This window comes from Dendrobates tinctorius, unplaced genomic scaffold (genome assembly GCF_039654945.1).
Source record: "Dendrobates tinctorius isolate UK_male_01 unplaced genomic scaffold, ASM3965494v1 ptg000019l, whole genome shotgun sequence".
NCBI classification, from domain to species: domain Eukaryota; kingdom Metazoa; phylum Chordata; class Amphibia; order Anura; family Dendrobatidae; genus Dendrobates; species Dendrobates tinctorius.
Window position 1 is genome coordinate 13,187,352 of NW_027361687.1, and position 9,036 is coordinate 13,196,387.

Sequence of the window (9,036 nt, forward strand, 5' to 3'; positions counted from 1 at the left end):
ATAATGATTTGATGATGTCATAATCATTGGATGATGTCATAATCATTGGATGATGTCATAATAATTTTGTTGATGTCATAATCATTTGATGTGATAATCATTGGATGATGTCATAATCATTTAATGATGTCATAATCATTTTGTTGATGTCATAATCATTTGATGATGCCATAATCATTTTGTTGATGTCATAATCATTTGATGATGCCATAATCATTTTGTTGATGTCATAATCATTTGGTGATGTCATAATCATTTGATGTCATAATCATTGGATGATGTCATAATCATTTGATGATGTCATAATCATTTTGTTGATGTCATAATCATTTGATGATGTCATAATCATTTTGTTGATGTCATAATCATTTGATGATGTCATAATCATTTTGTTGATGTCATAATCATTTTGTTGATGTCATAATGATTTGATGATGTCATAGTCATTGGATGATGTCATAATCATTGGATGATGTCATAATCATTTTGTTGATGTCATAATCATTTGATGATGTCATAATCATTTGATGTCATAATCATTGGATGATGTCATAATCATTTTGTTGATGTCATAATCATTTGATGATGTCATAATCATTTTGTTGATGTCATAATCATTTTGTTGATGTCATAATGATTTGATGATGTCATATCATTGGATGATGTCATAATCATTGGATGATGTCATAATCATTTTGTTGATGTCATAATCATTTGATGATGCCATAATCATTTTGTTGATGTCATAATCATTTGATGATGTCATAATCATTTGATGTCATAATCATTGGATGATGTCATAATCATTTTGTTGATGTCATAATCATTTGATGATGTCATAATCATTTGATGATGTCATAATCATTTTGTTGATGTCATAATCATTTGATGATGCCATAATCATTTTGTTGATGTCATAATCATTGGATGATGTCATAATCATTTGATGTCATAATCATTGGATGAAGTCATAATCATTTTGTTGATGTCATAATCATTTGATGATGTCAAAATCATTTGATGTCATAATCATTGGATGATGTCATAATCATTTTGTTGATGTCATAATCATTTTGTTGATGTCATAATGATTTGATGATGTCATAATCATTGGATGATGTCATAATCATTGGATGATGTCATAATCATTTTGTTGATGTCATAATCATTTGATGATGTCATAATCATTTGATGTCATAATCATTGGATGATGTCATAATCATTTGATGATGTCATAATCATTTTGTTGATGTCATAATCATTTTGTTGATGTCATAATCATTTGATGATGTCATAATCATTTTGTTGATGTCATAATCATTTTGTTGATGTCATAATGATTTGATGATGTCATAATCATTGGATGATGTCATAATCATTTTGTTGATGTCATAATCATTTGATGATGTCATAATCATTTGATGTCATAATCATTGGATGATGTCATAATCATTTTGTTGATGTCATAATCATTTGATGATGTCATAATCATTTTGTTGATGTCATAATCATTTTGTTGATGTCATAATGATTTGATGATGTCAAAATCATTGGATGATGTCATAATCATTTTGTTGATGTCATAATCATCTGATGATGCCATAATCATTTTGTTGATGTCATAATGATTTTATGATGTCATAATCATTTTGTTGATGTCATAATCATTTTGTTGATGTCATAATGATTTGATGATGTCATAATCATTTGATGTCATAATCATTGGATGATGTCATAATCATTTTGTTGATGTCATAATCATTTGATGATGTCATAATCATTTGATGTCATAATCATTGGATGATGTCATAATCATTTTGTTGATGTCATAATCATTTGATGATGTCATAATGATTTTGTTGATGTCATAATCATTTGATGATGCCATAATCATTTTGTTAATGTCATAATTAGTGTTGAACATTCCGATACCGCAAGTATCGGGTATCGGCCGATACTTGCTGTATCGGAATTCCGATACCGACTTCCGATATTTTTTCAATATCGGAATTCGGCATCGGAATCGGAAGTTCAGTTGATTGACGGCCTGACGTCATCATGATGCGCGGTGTGTGCGCATCATGATGCGCCGTCATTTCGGGCCTTCCGGGGGTCTCTGCCGGCCTGCCGGGGGGCTGTGCCAGCCTGCCGGGGGTCTGTGCTGATGTCCGGGGGTCTGTGCAAGCATCGTCCGATGGGACTACAAGTCCCATCGGGCGATGCCTGCTACCATGACAGTGATTGACACATTAGCCAATGATGGGACAGTAGTAGTCCCATCATCCGGCTAATGTGTTAAATGTTAAAAAAAAAAAATACTACATACATACTACATGCATGCTACATACATACTACATGCTACATACATACTACATACATGCTACATACATACTACATACATGCTACATACATACTACATGCATGCTACATACATACTACATGCATGCTACATACATACTACATATATACTACATACATACTACATACATGCTACATACATACTGCATGCTACATACATACTACATACATACTACATACATACTACATACATACTACATGCATGCTACATACATACTACATACATACTACATGCATGCTACATACATACTACATGCTACATACATACTACATACATGCTACATACATACTACATACATGCTACATACATACAACATGCATGCTACATACATACTACATGCTACATACATACTACATGCATGCTACATACATACTACATATATACTACATACATACTACATACATGCTACATACTGCATGCTACATACATACTACATACATACTACATACATACTACATGCATGCTACATACATACTACATATATACTACATGCATGCTACATACATACTACATGCTACATACATACTACATATATACTACATACATACTACATACATGCTACATACATACTGCATGCTACATACATACTACATACATACTACATACATACTACATGCTACATACATACTACATATATACTACATGCATGCTACATACATACTACATGCTACATACATACCACATACATACTACATACATACTACATGCTACATACATACTACATATATACTACATGCATGCTACATACATACTACATGCTACATACATACCACATACATACTACATACATGCTACATATATACTACATGCATGCTACATACATACTACATATATACTACATGCATGCTACATACATACTACATGCTACATGCATGCTACATACATACTACATACATACTACATGCTACATACATACTACATACATACAATACATTCATACAATACATACATAGACATACAGTACATATAACATAGAGTAACATACTTACCAATACTTGTCACATTGTTCCCCGAAGCCATTGTCTTTTCCGGAATAAATATTAACATAACAAACCACAAAAATACTCACCCACGATCCGAAGCAGTCCACGAGTGTGTCCCACGACGATCTTGGCTAGAGAACTGCAGCATCAGATGATGCTGCCGTTCTCTACGGGCTGCAGGAATCCAATGACGGAAGGTAGGTATCCTTCCGCACTGTATTCCTCCGCCACTTAAAAAAAAAAAAGTCCCTAGTCTCACTTTATGCCATTGCTGTGTGGGAAATTCCCACACAGCAATGGCATAAAGTGAGACTAGGGACTTTTTTTTTTAAGTGGCGGAGGAATACAGTGCGGAAGGATACCTACCTTCCGTCATTGGATTCCTGCAGCCCGTAGAGAACGGCAGCAACAGCTGATGCTGCAGTTCTCTACCCAAGATCGTCGTGGGACACACTCGTGGACTGCTTCGGATCGTGGGTGAGTATTTTTGTGGTTTGTTATGTTAAAATTTATTCCGGAAAAGACAATGGCTTCGGGGAACAATGTGACAAGTATTGGTAAGTATGTTACTCTATGTTATATGTACTGTATGTCTATGTATGTATTGTATGAATGTATTGTATGTATGTAGTATATATGTGGTATGTATGTAGCATGTAGTATGTATGTAGTATGTATGTAGCATGCATGTAGCATGCAGTATGTATGTAGCATGCATGTAGTATATATGTAGTATGTATGTGGTATGTATGTAGCATGTAGTATGTATGTAGCATGCATGTAGTATATATGTAGTATGTATGTAGCATGTAGTATGTAGCATGCATGTAGTATATATGTAGTATGTGTGTAGCATGTAGTATGTATGTAGCATGCATGTAGTATATATGTAGTATGTATGTAGCATGTAGTATGTATGTAGCATGCATGTAGTATATATGTGTTATGTATGTGGTATGTATGTAGCATGCATGTAGCATGCATGTAGTATGTATGTAGTATGTATGTAGTATATATGTAGTATGTATGTAGCATGTAGTATGTATGTAGTATGTATGTAGCATGCATGTAGCATGCAGTATGTATGTAGCATGCATGTAGTATATATGTAGTATGTATGTAGCATGTAGTATGTAGCATGCATGTAGTATATATGTAGTATGTAGCATGTAGTATGTATGTAGCATGCATGTAGTATATATGTGTTATGTATGTAGCATGTAGCATGCATGTAGCATGCATGCAGTATGTATGTAGTATATATGTGGTATGTATGTAGCATGCAGTATGTATGTAGCATGCATGTAGTATATATGTAGTATGTATGTTGCATGTAGTATTTATGTAGTATGAATGTAGCATGTATGTAGTATGTAGTATGAATGTAGCATGTATGTAGTATGCATGTTGTATGTATGTAGCATGTAATTTTTTTTTTTTTTTTACATTTAACACATTAGCCGGATGATGGGACTACTACTGTCCCATCATTGGCTAATGTGTCAATCACTGTCATGGTAGCAGGCATCGCCCGATGGGACTTGTAGTCCCATCGGATGATGCCTGCACAGACCCCCGGAGCCTGCACAGCCCCCCGGCAGGCCGGCACAGCCCCCTGGCAGGCCGGCACAGCCCCCCGGCAGGCCGGCACAGCCCCCCGGAGCCTGCACAGCCCCCCGGCAGGCCGGCACAGCCCCCCGGCAGGCCGGCACAGCCCCCCGGAGCCTGCACAGACCACCGGCAGGCCGGCACAGACCACCGGAGCCTGCACAGACCCCCTGGCAGGCCGGCACAGCCCCCCGAAAGGCCCGTACAGACCCCAGAGAGGCTGTACAAGGGCAGGAAAGGGTTTTTCTTATTCCGATACCGGAAGTCCCATAGACTTGAATGGGACTTCCGGTATCGGAATCGGCGATACCGATACTTTTTTTAAAGATCGGCCGATACCATCCGATACGATACTTTGAAGTATCGGACGGTATCGCTCAACTCTAGTCATAATCATTTTGTTGATGTCATAATGATTTGATGATGTCATAATCATTTGATGTCATAATCATTGGATGATGTCATAATCATTTTGTTGATGTCATAGTCATTTGATGATGTCAATCATTTCGTTGATGTCATAATGATTTGATGATGTCATAATCATTGGATGATGTCATAATCATTGGATGATGTCATAATCATTTTGTTGATGTCATAATCATTTGATGTCATAATCATTTGATGTCATAATCATTTTGTTGATGTCATAATCATTTTGTTGATGTCATAATGATTTGATGATGTCAAAATCATTGGATGATGTCATAATCATTTTGTTGATGTCATAATGATTTGATGATGTCATAATCATTTTGTTGATGTCATAATGATTTGATGATGTCATAATCATTGGATGATGTCATAATCATTGGATGATGTCATAATCATTTTGTTGATGTCATAATCATCAGATGATGTCATAATCATTTTGTTGATGTCATAATCATTTGATGATGTCATAATCATTTGATGTCATAATCATTGGATGATGTCATAATCATTTTGTTGATGTCATAATCATTTGATGATGTCATAATCATTAGATGATGTCATAATCATTTTGTTGATGTCATAATGATTTGATGATGTCATAATCATTTGATGTCATAATCATTGGATGATGTCATAATCATTTTGTTGATGTCATAATCATTTGATGTCGTAATCATTGGATGATGTCATAATCATTTTGTTGATGTCATAATCATTTGATGATGTCATAATCATTAGATGATGTCATAATCATTTTGTTGATGTCATAATCATTTGATGATGTCATAATCATTTGATGTCATAATCATCGGATGATGTCATAATCATTTGATGATGTCATAATCATTTTGTTGATGTCATAATCATTTGATGATGTCATAATCATTTTGTTGATGTCATAATCATTTGATGATGTCAAAATCATTTGATGTCATAATCATTGGATGATGTCATAATCATTTTGTTGATGTCATAATCATCTGATGATGTCATAATCATTTTGTTGATGTCATAATCATTTTGTTGATGTCATAATGATTTGATGATGTCATAATCATTGGATGATGTCAAAATCATTTGATGATGTCATAATCATTTTGTTGATGTCATAATCATTTGATGATGTCATAATCATTTTGTTGATGTCATAATCATTTGATGATGTCATAATCATTTTGTTGATGTCATAATCATTTTGTTGATGTCATAATGATTTGATGATGTCATAATCATTGGATGATGTCATAATCATTGGATGATGTCATAATCATTTTGTTGATGTCATAATCATTTGATGATGTCATAATCATTTTGTTGATGTCATAATCATTTTGTTGATGTCATAATGATTTGATGATGTCATAATCATTGGATGATGTCATAATCATTTTGTTGATGTCATAATCATTTGATGATGCCATAATCATTTTGTTGATGTCATAATCATTGGATGATGTCATAATCATTTGATGTCATAATCATTGGATGATGTCATAATCATTTTGTTGATGTCATAATCATCAGATGATGTCATAATCATTTTGTTGATGTCATAATCATTTGATGATGTCATAATCATTTGATGTCATAATCATTGGATGATGTCATAATCATTTTGTTGATGTCATAATCATTTGATGATGTCAAAATCATTAGATGATGTCATAATCATTTTGTTGATGTCATAATGATTTGATGATGTCATAATCATTTGATGTCATAATCATTGGATGATGTCATAATCATTTTGTTGATGTCATAATCATTTGATGTCGTAATCATTGTATGATGTCATAATCATTTTGTTGATGTCATAATCATTTGATGATGTCATAATCATTAGATGATGTCATAATCATTTTGTTGATGTCATAATCATTTGATGATGTCATAATCATTAGATGATGTCATAATCATTTTGTTGATGTCATAATCATTTGATGATGTCATAATCATTTGATGTCATAATCATCGGATGATGTCATAATCATTTTGTTGATGTCATAATCATTTGATAATGTCATAATCATTAGATGATGTCATAATCATTTTGTTGATGTCATAATCATTTTTTTGATGTCATAATCATTTGATGATGTCATAATCATTTTGTTGATGTCATAATCATTTGATGATGTCATAATCATTAGATGATGTCATAATCATTTTGTTGATGTCATTATCATTTTGTTGATGTCATAATGATTTGATGATGTCAAAATCATTGGATGATGTCATAATCATTTTGTTGATGTCATAATCATTTGATGATGCCATAATCATTTTGTTGATGTCATAATCATTTTATGATGTCATAATCATTTTGTTGATGTCATAATCATTTTGTTGATGTCATAATGATTTGATGATGTCATAATCATTTGATGTCATAATCATTGGATGATGTCATAATCATTTTGTTGATGTCATAATCATTTGATGATGTCATAATGATTTTGTTGATGTCATAATCATTTGATGATGCCATAATCATTTTGTTGATGTCATAATCATTTTGTTGATGTCATAATGATTTGATGATGTCATAATCATTTGATGTCATAATCATTGGATGATGTCATAATCATTTTGTTGATGTCATAATCATTTGATGATGTCAATCATTTTGTTGATGTCATAATGATTTGATGATGTCATAATCATTGGATGATGTCATAATCATTGGATGATGTCATAATAATTTTGTTGATGTCATAATCATTTGATGTGATAATCATTGGATGATGTCATAATCATTTAATGATGTCATAATCATTTTGTTGATGTCATAATCATTTGATGATGCCATAATCATTTTGTTGATGTCATAATCATTTGATGATGCCATAATCATTTTGTTGATGTCATAATCATTTGGTGATGTCATAATCATTTGATGTCATAATCATTGGATGATGTCATAATCATTTGATGATGTCATAATCATTTTGTTGATGTCATAATCATTTGATGATGTCATAATCATTTTGTTGATGTCATAATCATTTGATGATGTCATAATCATTTTGTTGATGTCATAATCATTTTGTTGATGTCATAATGATTTGATGATGTCATAGTCATTGGATGATGTCATAATCATTTGATGATGCCATAATCATTTTGTTGATGTCATAATCATTTGATGATGTCATAATCATTTGATGTCATAATCATTGGATGATGTCATAATCATTTTGTTGATGTCATAATCATTTGATGATGTCATAATCATTTGATGATGTCATAATCATTTTGTTGATGTCATAATCATTTGATGATGCCATAATCATTTTGTTGATGTCATAATCATTGGATGATGTCATAATCATTTGATGTCATAATCATTGGATGAAGTCATAATCATTTTGTTGATGTCATAATCATTTGATGATGTCAAAATCATTTGATGTCATAATCATTGGATGATGTCATAATCATTTTGTTGATGTCATAATCATTTTGTTGATGTCATAATGATTTGATGATGTCATAATCATTGGATGATGTCATAATCATTGGATGATGTCATAATCATTTTGTTGATGTCATAATCATTTGATGATGTCATAATCATTTGATGTCATAATCATTGGATGATGTCATAATCATTTGATGATGTCATAATCATTTTGTTGATGTCATAATCAT